Here is an 18,860-nt window from a genome sequence, read left to right as displayed (position 1 = left end):
GCTGTTGCTGGAAACAAGTTTGTCTGGCTTTGGGGAGAAAATTACATATGAAGCAATTGGAAAGGGGATTGCAACTTGCCACACTGAGCTGCTGGCGTATATAAGACCATATTTTCCCCACTACATAAATTCAGTGGTCAGACTGATACCTCTGTAGCATTTCCCCCTCATCCACTTGATGCTTTCCATGAGGCACAGCTATAAATCTTCATGGCACACCTGTGCAGTTACAAAGATCTCAAAGTCAGGGAAACAGTAGGAGAGACTCAGCCAAAACTAGGATGAGCCTCAACACTTTTTTGAACTCTACCCCTTAGCAATGTTATTTATGTACTTCCATCAGCTCTGTTGTGGAAGGAAAATCACACTCACCACACTAAGCAACAAGGAACTTAGTAAAAAATGCAATTATCAACCCAAGATGCAAGAAATGGTGAACAGAGAGTCCTGGCATAGGCATCCTATTCTAAGCCCCAAATCCATCAGAAAGACAAAAGGAAGACAGAAAAGAGGATAAGAGGCTGGCATTCTGACAGCATCTACCTCTTCACAAGACAGCAGGTGCTGCCAAAATATTAGGCTGTCTCATCTACTTTCCTCACTGTTTTTGTGGTGTATGGAATTAAATCCTACCATAGCAATTGACCGAGTGTGCCAAGGCTCCTTCCTGATAACTGATGGTTAGATCTTGCAGGTTCTGCTTCTTTGGTGCTTTCTCTGCTACAAGTTTCATCTTCCCTCCATATCTGTCCTTCCTTCTGTATAGAATCATTAAGGTTGGAAAAGGACACCAAGATCATCTAATCCAACCATCTACCTAATACCCACATTGCCCACTGACCGTGTCCCACAGTGTCACATTTATATGGTTCTTGAACACCTCCAGAAATGGTGACTCCACCATCTCCCTGGGCAACCTGTTCCAATACCTCACCACTCCTGAGAATAATTTTTTCCTAATATCCAATCTGAACCTCCCTGGCACAACTTAAAGTAATTTAAAGCAATATAATTTAGGTATCTGGCTCACAGGGAGCTGGAAAATCTAAAGGGATTCACAGAAACTCAGTGCATTAACAAGGGCCCCTGAGGGGTGAGCAAGGCACTCACCCAGAGCTGATGCTGGGTTGCTTCTGTGACTTAAACCCTCCTCCTCTTTAAATGTCCAATGATTTTCTCACGTAAAGGAAATAGACCAACGCAAAATATTCCCTATCCTATACAAAAGCCTTCATCACTTACCCAGAATTGTGCTCTTTCCTTGCTCTATAGGTAACCCCATAACTATCTGTTTCCTACTTGGATTGCAAAGTCTCCAGCATATTGAGCAAAAAGTGTTTGCAAATGCAGTCATCTCTCCCCAACACAGTAGTAGGTGTGTTTTGATCATGTTTAGTGAACTAAAACCTGCAGGGCAAGGGAATTTTGGAACTGAGAGGTCCCTATTTTTGTACACACACATGTAGGAGGTAGATATGCCCAGTACAGCAGTACTATCAACCTGGAGTATAGAAAAGTAAAGGCATCTATAAAGTGCCCTTACTATAAAAGATTCTGCAAGGACATTCACACTCTTTTAGGGTATATAAGTTTCCAAGCTACTTATGTAGAGATCTGCTGGTTTGCTAGGTTTGAGAAAGGCTCTAGAAAGACTACTCCAAAGATCATCACAGACATGGTATAAAGCATACGCCTCCATGGGAAGTCAGAATAAAAGCTGGTACACTGTGAGAAGGATACTTGTTTAAAGCAATCCAGATCACATATTAGCCCTAAAACTCTCCTGCCCTGCAATTCTTCCTAGGATTATGTAGTGGGGTTTGACATTTGCTGTTCTGCCCCAGCCCTCATCAAGATGAGATGTTTGTCCCCCGGCCAAAAGCCCCTTTGGAAATGCAGCAGTTTCTCTCTTGACTTCCTTTCCCTGGTTCCCTGCCCTGATTTTTGTTTTTTGGTTTTTTTTTTTTGTTTTGTTTTGTTTTGTTTTTTTGTTTGTTTGTTTTTCCTGTTGGCAGAAGTAGCTGCTTTGAAGCAAAAGGTAGGAATGAGCTTTTAAAAGGTGGGCACACTGTTGCAGCCACATTAGCAGCTGGCTATTCAGACACCTTATTAAAAAAGAGCAGCACGGGATACATTAACAGCTACAGGGTACTTGCAGTGCAAAAAGAGAGGCAGCCTGTTCTTTATTTATCAGCTGCCACACTAGTAACTAGCTTTGGCAGAGTGGCAGACGAAGTCAGGAGTCTGGGGAACAAAAAGAGGCAGATTTCTTTCTGCAGTGTTTAGAATCTGCATTTGCAGACAGTCTTGCTAAAAACACAAAAGGCAGAGAGAGATTACAACTGTGATAATCTATATAGTGATACAAGGCCTGGGGAAGTCAGATTCCTGTTCAGCTGGGGCAGCAATGGCAATGCCAGAGGGCATTTGGATAGCAAATACAGTGCAGCATACTGCAAGTACAAAGGACTATAAGCAAGACAATGAGCCATAAAGTAGTGACACTACTGCAGAGGGAATATCACAGGAATAAGACAGGGGCAGCCTTTTAACAGCTCAGGATGCTCAGGGCTCACCCAGCTTTTCTGAAGCCATTCAGCATAGCTCCTAACATGATTATCATAGGCACATTTTCAAGCCAACATTATGTCAGAAGCACTCAGTATATGGAGCTTTTTGGAAAATTGGCTTCTACTTTTTGGCAGTAATTGAAAGCTGAGCTCTTAGGAAAATGGGAGCTATAAATGCTTGGATGACATTTCTCAACTTTGCGCACAAATAGGAGAACCCATAAGCCACAAAGGCATCAGCCATCTTTTAAGAACATACCTCTCAGACAGACTAATATTACATTCATCCTTCTATTTCCTCCTCGTGAGTTAGCAATACCTCACGAGTATTGCTAACCTTTTTTTTAAGGGAAAAGTTAGCAGTTAAAAGATAGAAATTAAAAGTTAGTTTTAGCCCACTAAAGCATTTATATTTAATATTCCCTTATTTAATACACAGCTACATCTAAACAGAAACATCACTGATATGCATGTAGGTAACAGTACATGCAGTGCATGCCTGTACCTTTAAACGAAAGGAAATGCTAGGCAGTTATCTCCATCAGATTTTATTATTTGACATACGATGAACAATTACATACTGTGCAATAAGCTAAGTGAGGTTTTAATCGCTGCTGCATTTATGGATGGTTTATCTTGACCTTTCATAGCCTTAAAAACTAATAACTGAAGCAAAACGAAGTTTACCAGCTCCTCTCAGAAACTAGCCATGTGAGCGTAATCAAATCCCAGACATTAGTAAAGCCTGGATTCCTGAGCTAGTGAGGAACTGAGTCACCTCCTGTGTCAGATGGACAAAGAGAGGCAACATCTTATCCTTCTGGCCAAATTAGAAAAAGGGTTATGGATTTTATGGCCTGGGCCAAATCATCACCTGAAATAAATTGCAGAGAATTCTTTCACTGTCTGCATACTTCATTTGTAAAGCAATCACAACTGGTGTGATAACTCTAAAGAAGAATATTTATTCTAAGACGTGCAATGTAACTAAGAGTAGTTATTACTGAAATTATGCTAGATTAATTTCTAAATGAAATGGAGGTCTCCATCTCAGAGATACTAATTCAGTGGAAACAAGCTGCTAGGCAGAGATTTGTTGAAGTCTATGCACAGGTTAGTAGTAGACCTCTGAATAAAACCCAAGGCATCACCTCTTTCCTATTACACCACTGTCGTTTTTTAGGGGGGGGTAAATGAGAATAGAGATGGTATTCAATGCGGTGTTCATAGTAACATTTTTTTCCTCACCCCCTAAAGATACAGTTCCTGTTAGGACTCAAATACAGAATTGCTGTATTCCAGAGAGCTTGCATTAAGATTTGCCTCCCCTTCATGTATCCTTTAGATACCATTGATTTATGGGCTTCTATGCCTCCTGCAATTAAGTGATGCCTTGCATCCCCAATGCATCCAAGAGGTGACCATTTGAGGTAAAAGACTTCAAGAATAACTACCATGAAGCTGACATCAATGAAATCTCTCCTCATACAGGAATGCAAAGCTCCCCCATTTCTGCCTATTTCAGACATGAAGGAAACAAGATACTCTGTCTCTCTTTTTTCTTTTTCTTTCTCCAAGAGGGAAGACAAATTCACAAAGCTTGCCTGCAGCAAGCCCTGTCTACCTGTGGTCTACTTCAGAAGCATGGTTTTTCCAGGCCTTGCACAGAATGCCTCATTCTAGGCTTGGTGACAAAATAGCCCACAGCAATACTTAGCCATTTTATTTGCCACCCTCAGCTGCAAATGTAAAGGAGCAGACACGCCTGAGATTAGACTCACCACAAACATTCAGAGAAGTTAATTGTTATGATCCAACCCACAAAAGAGAGAGAAAATGTACATATCCGTTGAGTTTGCCAGCATCACTCCTTGCAGCTGCACAGCTGTCCTTCACACATGAAAGAACCAGGACTGGCTACCAAATATCTCTTTCATCTTTTCTGTCTGTATGGCCACGTTCAGGTTTCTACAAACCGCAGCTCCACACAACATTATAGCTGCCTAGGCCAGGTTCCTGGCAGTTGTAATCCAACCTGGCTCCACAGATTTCAAACACCACTTCCATCCACTTGAGAATTTGTCTGCAAGTTGAAAGGATTTCCATCTCCTCCCTTTCCCACCTACCATGAAAACAGACACACATACATCCACATACATGGTAAATGGAATGAATCCAAAAAGTTTTTCTCAGCTTACTCGGAAAGAAAACTTTGAAAGATTTTCAATGCAAATATTCCTGAGGCAAGACAGCCAGCTGTAAACAATAGCTAAGGATTGGTTCTGCAAGAGCTTTTAACATGGAATCCCAAGTCAAACATCCTTTTCTCCTCCTCTTCTTTGATTCTTATAGCTACTGTGTACTGCACTCAATCAGATACTCTTCATGGCTGCCAGGTCAGGGAAGTAGAAATATGATAGTCTGACATTTTTTGTAATGATTTCTCCCCAGTGAGATCTGGGAAAACATTCACTTTGTCTAGTTCATGTGCTTTGCTGTGGAACAGGTAAGAGAACTGAGAGTAGCGTCTCCTGTTTGACTATATGGATGAGAAAACTTCTGGTAAAACCAAAGAGAAAGGATCCTATTTGCAGTAATTGGGGCAAGGGGAAAGAAAATAGGGAGATGGAGAAGATGAAAACTTTAGTCCCCGTTTAGTAGTTTTTTGGCCTTGAAGTGGTCATATCAAAGTGCTTCTGATTTTCAGAATAGCACCATAGCAGCCCTCTCAGATCAAACATCATTAGAGTGGGAGCAATCACAAGATAGGATGCTGGTCAAAGAGGTAAAACAATAACAAAGGCATCTGTTTTGATTTGCCGAAGAAATAATCAGAGTAGGATTCGATTAAGTCTCTCAGTTGAGTAGATCTATCTTTACTCTGCAAATTGTACCAGTGTCCACTGGAGGAACTCTGGTTGGTTTGGGTGAACATCTCATCCCTGGCTCTGGGAGCCAGTATGATCCCATCCCTACACATGTACGAGGCCTCTCAGTGCCCTTGCAAGACAAACCACAGAAAGACTATTAATGAGACACTATCTTTTAAACTAATCTCTCAATTATAAAGCTGGCGGTGACGGGCTATTTATATTTCAGATGATCATACTACCTGAGCACCATCTGATTAAATAAAGCTCACGCAATGCTTGTAGATGATTTCATCATTTCCTTACCCCTTAATTCTTTGCAAGGCTTTAGCACATCTCGGCGTATAAGTTGCTGTTGTTGCAAAGATGTTGTTGTTTTCTTTCAATTGGTTGATCAGCTGGATTTGAAAGACTTTTGGGGGAGAAAAGTGCTCTTTTGACTGGATGCAGTTGTGAAATACTCTAATAATCCCCAAAGATACTTGGATGGTTCTGCAGTTCACACATGGAATTGCCGGTGCCGTTGATTGCTTAACACCCTTCATGCAGCGTAATCCTACTTGTGGCAAAGAAGATGGCTTGTTGGAAACTCGAGCCATATGCAAGGCTACTTTTATATATGACTGTTTCCTTTCTTCAGTAAGCAGCACAGGAATTTCCAGATCCAGCAACTCAGCATCTTCTTTTAAAACAAGCACCAAATATGTAATGTACCATAGGGTGGCTTTATTAGATTAATTAAAGAAACCTATTAATTTCCAAGTAAATGAAGAATATTTTTAATCATTGCCTGTGAACCACTTAGCACATTAACTTGTCCCTCTGAAGTCATTTACTTAAGTGTGCCCTCAGTTTGCTTAATCTATAACTGGTCAATAGTATATTAATATTACAGTCTCATTTCGGATCTAAGCATGTCTGAGCCTATTAAACTGTCACCCTGGATTTACTTGCAGGGAAAAATTATCTGCATTCAGAGATAGAGGGAGAAAAGTATTAAAGTGAACCGAGCACTAATGAAATTAATCATAATCATGGTAAGTACTTTCAACTGCTATTGCCCAGTGGGAGATGCTGTTACAGGAAAGTCTTCCTGCTCTATTGTTTTTATGACTGAGCTGCAGAGTGTACACTGGCTTTTGTTTGTTTCAAAGAGACCTATAAGTCTACTGTGATTCTTTGGAATCATTCCTTTTGTTTATTTGTTTTTTGTTAGTTTTTCTTTTTAAATTGAGAATCAACCTTAGACCCAACCTTGAAATACAAGCCACTTTGTGTATAGCTTGTTCTACTGAACTAGTTTAATGTAGGTCAGACCTACAGTAGTTTTTGTTATAATTCATTCAAACTGTGAGAATCTCTTCCTGTCTATTTTCACTACACTGCTTATGAACCTAGTATATATAATTTACAGGGGCAAGACAATAGGAAAGAGCAATTCAGGAGAAAAATTATCTACTTCCGTGCAGCAAAAGATACATTTAGATATAAGGAGCCAGATCCTGAGTGTTGAAAATCAGAATAGGTGTATTAAAGCCAATAAAGTTACGCTGATTTATATTAATGCTGTAAAATTATTCCTTACAGCACTACCCTCAATTTAGGCAAAAACATTATAATCCCTTAATAATACTTGAATTTTAAAAATGCTTTTTTTTTTTTTTTTCCTCCTCTTGCAAGCGCTGGGGTCTGTAGTAGCAAGACATTAATCCACATCCTGTTTAATACTTCATGAAACTTTTGAAGGGTTCCCCACATTTCTTCTTTGAAATCTTCAGCTGTCTGGAAAGTCGGGTGTTGTATGGATTAAACAGTTGACAGAAACTTCTGATGAAGAGAAAAATGACAATGGGACAGGCAAAAAATAGCAGCAGATCAAACGCTGTTATCTCTTAAAACAAATTCAGTGCTATCCACAATTAAGCAACATTTGACATTTAAAAAATATTTGATCACTGTTTTGACTTACAGAACTGCTTAAGGGGCACTGTGATGTGGAAATTAAATTCAAATGAAGGTTAAATATAGTTCTTTGGGAAAGACTGCATAGTTTAAATTACCTAATTATTTGGACAAAATCTGTTCTCCTGTAATTAAATATATACAAAAGAATGTGTCTTTTTACTAGGTACATTTGGAGAGGAGATGTTTATCAGCAAATGATTACTTCCTCTTGAAGATCGTAGAGATACTGTCATCACTCAGAACTGTGTAAGAAGGAAAAAAGTTCATTTATGCATTTATCAGGGCTATGCTGAGATTGGATGGAAGTGAGTGCTCCTGTGTTTTGCTGTGTGGAGCCCTCCTGCAGCTTCTGCAAAGCCCTCTGACACATGCTTTGCTTTAAGTCTCTTCCTTGAGTTCATGGCTTTGCAGGAAGCCGTGTGCCAGTGTGGCATTTCTGACCTGAAAATAGATGATCATTCATCTGATCCATGTCTGTGACAATGCAAGACCCAGGACCAGATTTCTGCCTTGCATCCAGCTCAGCCCCTCTCATTCCATAAGGGTTCCCAGGCTTCAAAGGACAACTGCAGGCATGAGTTATGGCCCCGTGTGAGTATGAGGAGGAGAGTCTGGCTCACTGGGGTTTGTTTAGTCTATTTTTAAATGTGTTGAATGAGAGTATTTCAACATCTTTCTGAGGGAGACTCCTCCTGAGCTGAGCAGATGTCAACAGCAGGACATCTCTTCCATAGTATCAGGCACAATCTTTCTTTTTGTCTTGTCCATTACTCTTCATTATATTTTCTTTCTCTTTATTTCCATCGACATTCAGATCCTTCCGTTTTCTGTTTCCTTCTACAGAACCATTGCACAGTCCCATACACTGAATCTCTGTCTTTCTATCTGTGGTGTCACTCCATCTGGCTCCCTTCTGCTTTGGGAGGGTGCCCTTTTCACCCTTTTCTGCCTCTCTCCATCTTGATCTCGGTTCATATCTGTTGTGTGTGGCTGACAGACAGAAATGTCAGCCCTACTTACAGCTCTTTGCTTTCAATTTAATATGGCAGTACAAGCATCATGCACTCAGACTGCTCAATTCCTGCTCATAAACCAACATCTTGCTCTCCAGAGAACAGGAATTTAAGTCAGAATAGTGAGCCTAAGCTTTTCAATGCCATTCTCTGTAGCAGATACGTGACATGAAACAGAGGACTAGAAGATAAAATAATAAGTAATGGTTTAGTGCTTAAAATTCAGAATGTCCAACATATATACCTGGAACAAAGCAAATATTTTTAGTTTCCTGGGCTGGAAGAAAAGCACTGCTCTGAATGTCTGGTCCCCAGCTGCACCATTTGTCACAACTGCATTGGAAAAAAAATTGCATATTCATTAAGATGAACTGCATAAAACTTGCACAAAACTTTTGTCTGTTGGGCCCAGACCATCTGAATTGCATCTGGGAGGAACTGTCTGGGTTTCAGACATGTCAAGGGGGGAATTTTAGCATGAGTGGGAAGTTAAGGCAGCTTATCGTACTTTCCCACAAGTTATTTTACAGTCAACTCTCCTTATTCAAATTCATTTTGCAGAACATTGGATTACTTAAAGGGAAAGGAAAAAAAAAAAAAAAAAAGTAATTGATTTATTGCTAATAGTCATAAAGGGAAAACAGAAATATACCGGGGCTGTGCAATGAGTCTCATAGTAAGAACACATGTAATCAATGTGAATGTATTACTTTTTATTTTCTCCCAGCAGTAATCAATATGCATGGTCTCTCACTGCTGAGTAGGAAGGCACAGCTTTTGCCCCAGTGAGTTTACAATAATTCAGCAAAACTCCCACTGAGTTTTGATTGAATAATAAGCTTGGCTCTGGCTCAACCAAAAGCAGAGGCAGCAATATGCTGACAAGGAGCAGAACCAGGAGCCAGCACTTCCAGAGAGGAGCTGGATGCAGGAATCATAGAATCAAAGAATACTTTAAGTTGGAAAGAGCCCTCAAAGGCCATCCGGTCCAGCTCCCCAGAAAGGAGCAGGGACACATACAGCTCCATCAGGTGCTCAGAGCTCCATCCAGCCTTACCATGGATGGGGATGAAACATTTACCACTTCTCTGTGCAACCTGTATCAGTGCCTCACCACCCTTATCATAAACAACTATTTCCTTCTATCCAGTCTAAATCTCCCCCTCTTTCAGTCTGTAACCATTTTCACTTGTTCTACCACAACAGACCCTGCTAAAGAGTCTGTCCCCTCCTCCTTATTGGAAGGGAAGTGAAAGAATGGAGCACTGAGGAGCAACTGTGAAGAACAAAGTCAGAAGTGCTGCCATTCTTTCTCCATATGGTAGAAAAGCTGCCTTATACAGAGCATGAGGAAGCTGTCCTCAAACTTTGCTACACTACAAAACAAAGATTCAAAGGTGACCTTCACAGCACTGCAGGAAGGAGTTGCTGTCCTGCCAGGAGCTGATCTCTGTAGACCTTCAGCCTTCACGTGACTCCTCCAAATATCCCTTTACTGTGTCATTATTAAACATGTCCATAACCCTATCCCATGGCTACATGCACCCAGAAGGCATCAAACAGCACTGTCAAAAACAAGGAGCAGGCTGAGCCCCAGGGAAGCCTTGAAGTGTGCTGGCTTTTGCTTTCATTCCCCAGACAAGCACATCTGTGAGCAGGCACGGATGGGGCCAAGCTGCTGCTCTGTGCTCTGCACTGCCAACACTGCTGAGCAAGCAGCCTGTTGCACTCGCTGCTGACTTTTAATTTGCAAATAGCCTTAAAGCATTGCAGAAAACAGCATGCCATTTTTGTATTATTATTTTTAACAATGGTAACAAAGGCTTGGATGTCAGCATAATGTCTGTAGTGTAATCATTTAACAACCACAGAGAACACAAGGTGTCACACAGAAACAAAGGAAGGGTCACCCTGAGCAGAGCAGAGAATTATATCAGAGCAAAATATCTATGCTCATTGAACAACGCTTCTGTACTATCATGTCTGGATGCTGAACCTACCTGGGGCTCTAATAATAACCCAAACAAATGCACATAGCTGTTTAACATCATCTTGAGCTTATCCACGCGAGCAAGGGTCATGTACCTTCCTCCCCCACATAAGCAAGCAGCCTGCTACCTTTCAAAGATCATTCAGGTATCCAGTAGTCACTGACATTCAGATGAGCTGGCCATTTAGCTGCTCTTTGCCCTTTGAAGACACATACACACAAACATGTACTGCTCTGTGTCATAAAGCATGTTTCTCAAAGGCTCACACTCTTTTCCTGTGAGAAATCCCAGAAAAATTCCACTGGATGAGCTCATCAGGCCTAATGTCTGTACACTGCTTACCTGTTTAATTCCAAGTCTGGTGGCACTCAACAGTGTGTCCTGTATTGCCTTCAGACTGTTACCCTCCTAATGAAAAGACACCATTCCTTCCCTGGCACACATTTGGCTGGCTGGGAGGCTTGGCTAATGGTGCTCTGCAAATGAAGACAGTTATTAGTATGATTATGGGTGCTACACTAATAATAACCAGGAACTGTGGTCAGGTATTTCAGACATAGAGGAAATGAGAGGAAAAACCTACTTAAAGGAAGGTTAAAGAAACGACTGCTTTTCATGAACCAAGGAGAGAGATTTGCATGTGAAACAGAACATGATGAGCTCTGCGGAAAAATACCTATTAGCATTAACTCCAATTTAAAAATGATTTAATTTTGTCATGCATTTTAGCCCAGAGAACACTGGCTTCTTGCAGGCACGCAGGCAAGCTCATGAATTGCTCATGGGAATACCTGGTCCATATCCAGAGAGAACTACACTACCCCAGACTGAGCACAGGATTCAAGTAGAAAGCTCCTCTTCTGTGCCAGAGAAGCCAGTGACTAAGGGAGCAAGTGAAAGACCAGGGAAGCAAATTAAGGATGATCTTTCCCTACTGCAACTTTAGAGCTTTTGATAGCCAGGTTTTCTTTTGACTCTTCCACAAAGTCCAGGTGCAGTGAAGTCCATATTTTAACCATGTGACATATGTAACAAAAATCAAACTCTCTTTTACCTTTTTTAATGATGATCACTTCAGTTAATGACTCCAATACTTGTGCTGTTAGAAACAGAAAAAAAAATTAATCTCACTTTCTCAAAGCTACTGTTTGTACTAAAGACCTCAAGCATCTCCCCTTTCCCATTTTTGGCTTCACGACTGACAACTACTAAGATTAATCACATCAGTTTCAACAAACACTGGAGCAAACAGGTGACTTGCAGATGGACAAGGAAAGCCAAGCCACCTCCAGCCAGAGACTAAGACAATGGGCTGTTCTTTCTTCATGGGGTACCAGTGTATTAGGGTCAGAAGCAGCCACACTTGATATAGGAGAGTGTAAGAAAAAGGAGTAGTTTAAATCTCACCTGTAGTCCTGTGTACTCTGTGAAGCAACTGCATATCAAGGACCAATCCAGGCCACTCTATTTCTTCAACACACCAACAAGAAGCAAGTCAGAGAAATGTTCCTTTGTTACACTTAAACATGGATGGGGAAAAAATGTGCAACAGCAAACATGTCAAATCAGCCATTTACTGTATTAGCCTGTTAATTTCCTTTGGTTCTGATACTCATCCAAAACTCTCATTGCAATTCATCTTCATTCTAAACTCTGCCTGCCAATTTTTTTCCAGAGAAAATCAAAAAGCTCATTAGATTCCTATAGAAGATACAAATCTGCAGCTCAACATAAACTTCAAGTAAACATATTTTATTTCATGCAGTGAAAGTTAATTTTTGCAAAACTAATAGAAAAGTAGTTGATACATCTCCCAGATTTTGTTTGCTCATAGCCCACATATGTGACATCCCAGCTGTGGAAGTAGCTGTACTTTATCTCACATGCAAAGTCTTGGAGGAAAACACATATGGGAAGTGAAAGAGTAAGGAGATGAAGTTCTGTATCATAGGAAGAACAGCATAGAAATTACTTCAATTCAACAGGTAAATTAAGGAAAACTAATTTAAAAGACCAGGTATCATTTCTTCATATCTCTTACAGCTGCCTGAAGTTGCAATAGTGACAAACCAGTTCTTGTACAAAAGCATCTGCACAAACAGCTGCATTTTCCTTTTGTAAAACTCAATGGAAGCAGCAGAAAATTATTAGAACTTCCTTTCATGAACAGCCTGTTCTAACAAAGGAATGGTTAATGATTTCTACTAAATAACAGAAACCTTCAGAAACATGGCACTCTAAAATGTTCTCTATCCCCTCTTTGTCTGTGAGCGCATCTTAAAACTTGCACAATCTAGAGTCCAATCTGGGAAACCTTCATTCACTTGCCTGGATGTGGAGTAGACCACATGGACTATCTTTTTATTCACATTTAATCTGAGCATTTGTGTTTTAAAAGCCTACTGTGTCTGTCATAAAGAATTACATGTAATTGGCTTGCTACTCATCTCATTGAAACTGGGCAGTATAGCAGTATGTTCAGTTTAAAAGTTTCTATGTAGGGCAGCATCCAATAAAAGCCCTTAACAGCTGATAAGGTTGTACATTATTCAATTTCTCTGTTGTCACTTGTTTTGTAATTTTTTTTTTAACCTTATGCAGAGAAAAGGTGGAACATTTCTAGACTTGATTAAGACCAGTTAGTGGAGATCTATAAAGAAAGTATTGCACTGTGGTTCTGGCATTAAATTCTTAGATCACAGCAAGTGGCTTTTGAATTTGGCAGGGGCTGGAAGAATGCTTTTCAGTGAGATACCTACCACATCCACCTCCTTCCACAGAGATACTGGGGGAAGAAGGGGCAAAGGGAAAGGTCATTCTATTCTGCCTGCCACATCACGCAATAAATATTAACCAGAGATGATTCGTGAAATAAATAAATAACAAAGAGCTTTTACAAGCCTTGTAGAATCACAGAATCATAGAATCTCTCAGGTTGGAAAAGACCTTAAAGATCATCGAGTCCAGACCTAACCATACTACCCTAACAACCCTCCACTAAATCATGTCCCTGAGCACCACATCCAAACGGTTTTTAAACACATCCAGGGATGATGACTCAACCACCTCCCTGGGGAGCCTATTCCAGTGCTTAACAACCCTTTATGTAAAGAATTTTTTCCTCATATCCAACCTAAACCTACCCTGGCACAACTTTAGGCCATTTCCCCTTGTCCTGTCACTTGTCACCATTGAGAAGAGACCAACCCTGCTCTCCCTGTAAGCATCTTTCAGGTACTGAAAGAGAGCACTTAGGTCTCCCCTCAGACTCCTTTTCACCAGACTAAACAGCCCCAGCTCCTTCAGTTTCTCCTCACAGGGCATATTCTCCAAGCCCTTCACAAGCCTTGTTGCCCTTCTTTGCACCTGCTCCAGCACCTCAATGTCCTTTCTGTACTGAAGTGCCCAAAAGTGAACACAGTATATATGCCTGTATATATCTTGCTAGATGATTAAAGAAAAGCAAGTTTAGGAAACAATGACTGCCAGATGTAAATCTCAGAGGTTTCCTTTCTAGCTGGGTTGCAAACAAAGTAAAATGATTTAGGGGTTTATTTTCCCTTACTGCTCCCTTTCCTTCTAATTCCTCCTTTCCAGCATCCCAGTAGCCCTGTTCCTGGAACCACACTGCCAGGTCCCCCATTAGCAGCAATTGGTTTTTCTCTCTACTGACTGCTGTGTGAAGAGCATCAGTACTTTCCCAGTGGGACTATACAGTAGTGCCACTTCTGCCAGAAGAGGACACTGAAGCAAGTCCTCTCAACTCCATCACCCAAGTGAAGAGGGACTTGCACACTTCATCTCACAGGGTAAAAACCTGACTGCTGCCAATGGAACTGAAGGAATGTATTAAGCTTGATGAGTTTCAATTTACTTGATTAAATTTCCCTGTTAAAACAAAGAGAAAGAAAGAAAGAAAGAAAAAGAGAAATGTGTTCAGGAAAAGGCTGGAACGGAAAATAGACTTCTTCCTGGAAGGCATGTGTTTTCCTTGCAAGGACCAAAGGGACCTCAGCTTCATTCCTACCATTCTTACAAAAAAGGGGTACATTGCTAAAAATCTCTTCTTTGAGAAGTTTCAGGTAATGAATGTGCAACAAGATGCATAAAAAAAAGATGTTTAACTGACAACTCTTCTAACTGTATTATTTTAAATGATGGAGAAAATAATCAAAAAGCTATTGTAAGCATCCAGAAGATAACAAGGAGATGAGTTATGGCCAGCATGGATTTGTCAAGAACAAATTGTGTCACACTAATGTAATTTCCTTCCCTTACAGGATAATAGACTGTTTGGACATGGGAGAAGCAGTCGGTATCATATATCTTGCCCCTGGTAAGTTTTCTGACACAGTCTCATATAGCATTCTGATAAATAAGAGAAAAAAAATGTGGACTAGGGAATACTACTAGGGAGTGAATGCAAAACTGGTTAGAAGGCCACACTGAACATTACCAATGGTTCACTGTCAAAGGCTGCAGCAAGTAGATTCCACAGAGGTCTCTCCTTACCTCATACTATTTATTGTGAACAAACTGAATGATAAAACAGCACAGTGTTATTAAATCTCAAGTTGGTGGGAGCTGTTCTGCATCCGCATTGATTTGCAGAATTGCAGAGGAACTTGATCATTTTGAAACAGTCTCCGAGAATAAGATGCAAATCAAGTGAGGTGACAGCTGTTATACAGGCAACCAACAGTTTGTTACAAAATTTAATTGGCTTCGTACTACTTTGTAAGGATCTACTTTGTAAGTACTACTTTGTAAGGGTTCTAAAGTTGGCCAAAAGATGAACATAAAAACATAAGAAGTTTTGCCCTTGATAATAAGAATATATATTTTTTCTTTACTCAATACTTGCAAGGCTTCAGAGTATTACATCCGAATTATGTTTTCCCCAGCTAACTCTAAGGAACACGTGGGCCAGTGAGGTTGAAAGGAGAGCAACAGGAATGACCAGATATCCGGACTTCTAGGAGAAACAGGTAAGCTTCATATTGTAGAGAGATAAAGACTAATGCAAAATGCAACAGTGATCTTCAAATCTGCAAACTGTTGCTTTAAAGAGAAAGCAAACAGTCTCTTCTCTGTAACTCTGTTGGACAGGACAAAAATGAAATATTTATTAATTTAGCAAGAGAGTTTTAGGTGAGACATTAGGAAAAACTTTTTGGTGTTCTAAAGATGAACAATCAAATAGATGTCTTAGGGCTGCCGTGGAACCTTCATCACTCTGAGACCTGTGTACAGCTCTATGCTTTCCTGCAGTGAGGAATGGACTATGTGACCTCCAGAGATCCCCTCCCAATCCACTTCTCTATAGTCCCATGAATTCTGTGAATACCTCAATCTAGCTACGTATAATAAATTAAACTGCAAGGGAGAAAAAAAAAATCTTCTAGAATCAGAGACAGGCCTGAAAACATTTAACATGTTGTAGTCATAGGTCATAAATTTGCTTCCATTCCCTAAGGAGATTTTATTGCCACAAAGACTAACATACCAGAAGCCTCCTCTAATGGTTAAGTAACTTTAGCTCCCTGACAGGTTCCTTGATTCATATTCTGGGAGAAGTTTATGTTTACAGAAACAAATTGGTAGCATCAGAAATACAGTTGGGTCAAATTCTCAGCTCTATGTGTCTCCAAAATGTCTCTTTGTAAATCCTCATGTGCCTTGAACAGCAAACACACAACTCCAGACCACTATTAAAGGGCAGTTTGAATTACTTTCATTCTATTCTTGTATTTACTGCTTCCTAGTATAACAAATAGCCTTTGGTCAGAATGAAGAGAAGAATGAAGCAGACAAGATGCAGTACAGCTTCAGAAAGCAATATCCAATTTTTACAAAAAGCAGAAAGTACTTAATTAATGGATGGGACAATTAAACATTTCCTTTTGGTACCACGAGTACAATGGGAAATAGAAGAAACTTTCTAATTAAAATCTTCCTTTAAAAGTTTTGTTTCATGGAAAGGAATAATTATTGCTGTAAAATATCAGAAGAGTAAAGCAGTCCAAATAATCAGCCAAGGTGTTAGTTTTCTTTTTGCATCAGCAGGCAGACTCCATAATACACAATACAGATAAATGCTGTTTTATTCTTTTTCACTTGGGCTCACTAAGAAGTTATAGGGGAATGAGCCCTCTTTCTTTCATTTTGATGAACAAAACTTGATGGGGAGGGAAAAAAAAGCCACTGAACAGTCCTTGCCTGGAGTGAAACTCAACAACTCATTCAAGTTTGAGTTTCAGAGGAAAAAAAGGCCATAATGAACTGACCTTGCAAAATCCTGTCCCTGCGAAGCTCATGGGGTTCATACAAGCTGCATTTGTTCAGAGCAGTCCCAAGAGGACAATGTAAGTCCTGTTTTACTACCACAGGATATAAGGTGGTATCAAATAATGAACCCAAGTATTTCCCTTCTGAACTCAGCCCAAAGCACTTTTAAAGTTTGCTAATACAAAATAATATACCGTGAAGTGGAAATCTTTCTGATATTTTGTCATTTTAAACTGTGGTAATATATTTTCCTTTGGAAAATATAACACTGTACTCATTGTGTGCTTTTTTTGTTTTCTGTTTAATCTATGATGCATATCTGAATGGAATTTTTTTGCCTATAATTCTATAAAATTTACTCTGAAGTGCTGCTTATGCTCTACTGATCACAACTCTGTTTTAAGGGTTGGCTCTTATTTTTTAATCTTCTTTTTACTGCCCTTCTGCTGTAGTAGAACAAGAGGACTAAGAGGGGAAAATATTCTGCACATTTAACACTTTGTTTCCCCTTTATTTTTGCTTAGTACTACGAGGCTCTTGCCACATCACATGAACAAACAGGAAATCATACCACTAAAAAGCACTTATGTCAAGTCTGATAGACACGCACATTGATAGATAATTTTGTACTGCAAAAAAATATGAGAGCTCTCCCCTACATTTCAGCTGCCATAGTTATCGTACATGTTATAAAAGAAGGAGGCTAGATTTTCAGCTGGTGTAAATTTACCTAACTGTGAAACCTTGAGTTATGGTTTACCAACCTGCATGTCAGGCCAGACTTAATGATAGCTTTAAGACCATAACCTCTGGCCATTGCCCTCTAACGGCCGCTGGTTCTAATGAGCTTATCAAAAAGACGTTGATTGATGATTCCCCATGTCATTTCATTCAGCTTCTGCAGGAAATGGTTTGATTTGTTTTCAGACCAAACGAAGCTTACAATCACACTGGGGCCATAAAACAAAAACTATGACAATTACACCAAGGCTAAACTTGACCCTGCATTTACAATTACTTAGCAACTTCCCAGGTGCACAAGTATAGGATTTCATTAGCTGTTAAGATGATGGTGCCCCTCGTGCAAATGCAACTATTAACACAGCCTGTTGAAGTTGCTTCAATTAGGAAGTTCTAAAAGCTCAGAAATCATAGGAAACTCCATGCTTCATCCATCTTGAACAAAGTAAGCCTTTAATTATTTCAGGCAGAGAAGCAATGTTCAAAGGATACCACAGAAATGATTGGCACAAAGTTCTAGCTCCTCTTGTGTCCAATCACAGAGTCCTTGTTATGTGCAGAGAAAGTGAAGAAGGACTGGGCAAAGGAAAGAAGGTGAGTGAGGTAAGCATAGGTGGGGAAGACTGATAGCTTCAAGCAGGTCATTACATGGCCTGAATTAATGACTGGAAGCTCCTAGCAGTTTCATACATAAGAGAAGAGGAAATCTGCTGTCTGAAGTCCCCTGCCAGAAGTAAATGAATGACATCTGAAGTCCCTCTGCCTTTGAAATAAACATGACTTTAAACATAAATACATTAAACAGAACACAGCTATTTATAGAAAATCAAATGTAAATGAAAAGGGTTTGAGCCTCTATGAAAAAAACAAACAAAAAACAACAAAGAAAACAAAAGAAAAAATGTGAATGTGAGGAAAGAACAGTCAGCATTTTTAAGATGGTCATTAACCATGCTTTGTACTTCTGAATGCTCTTTATTTACTCATCTCAGAGTCTGTAAACATTAGGATTTGCCTACAGAGATGCTGTGGTAGGAGATGATTTATTTGTTCGGCTGCCACTTCTGTCTCTGGTTACCCTTCTGCTCCATCAAGTCTGTTTACAGAGTAATGTGATGGCGTGTATACATGTGCATGGAGAACCAAAAAAGGACCACCCGAAGAGCACACCCATTCATAAGCAAATATGTTCTGTCTGTACAGTGCACAGAAGGCACACCCATGCTCAGCACAAATCCTACAAGCTGACCAATAACAAGATCCAGTTACAAGCCACTACAACAGCACCACATCCTGCTTCATTCAGGTTTTCCATCAAGCTGCATGGGGAACGTGGGAAGACCTGCCCCAAACCCTGCCAGCTCCCACTGGGAACTGCCAAGTTCCGCAAAGCTGTAAGTCCTATATTTGAGTCTTTTCAAC

At 40.1% G+C, this 18,860-nt stretch overlaps 1 long non-coding RNA gene across 2 annotated transcripts in view; it reads right to left on the bottom strand.

The window, feature by feature from the left end:
• Positions 1 to 18,860, bottom strand: part of LOC107315280 (uncharacterized) — a 117,303-nt gene that overhangs the window by 91,397 nt on the left and 7,046 nt on the right. For both annotated transcript variants that reach the window (XR_014946144.1, XR_014946145.1), the window contains exons 4-6: positions 11,817 to 11,928; positions 11,464 to 11,508; positions 10,752 to 10,885 (exon numbers count right to left, since the gene is read on the bottom strand). This is a non-coding gene — a long non-coding RNA (uncharacterized LOC107315280). The remainder of the gene's footprint in view (positions 1 to 10,751; positions 10,886 to 11,463; positions 11,509 to 11,816; positions 11,929 to 18,860) is intronic.

This window comes from Coturnix japonica, chromosome 5 (assembly GCF_054131305.1).
Source record: "Coturnix japonica strain WE chromosome 5, WE-NBRP24, whole genome shotgun sequence".
Classification (NCBI taxonomy): Eukaryota; Metazoa; Chordata; class Aves; order Galliformes; family Phasianidae; genus Coturnix; species Coturnix japonica.
Note: the sequence above shows the minus strand (reverse complement) of the source record. Positions and strands in the feature narration are given on the sequence as shown.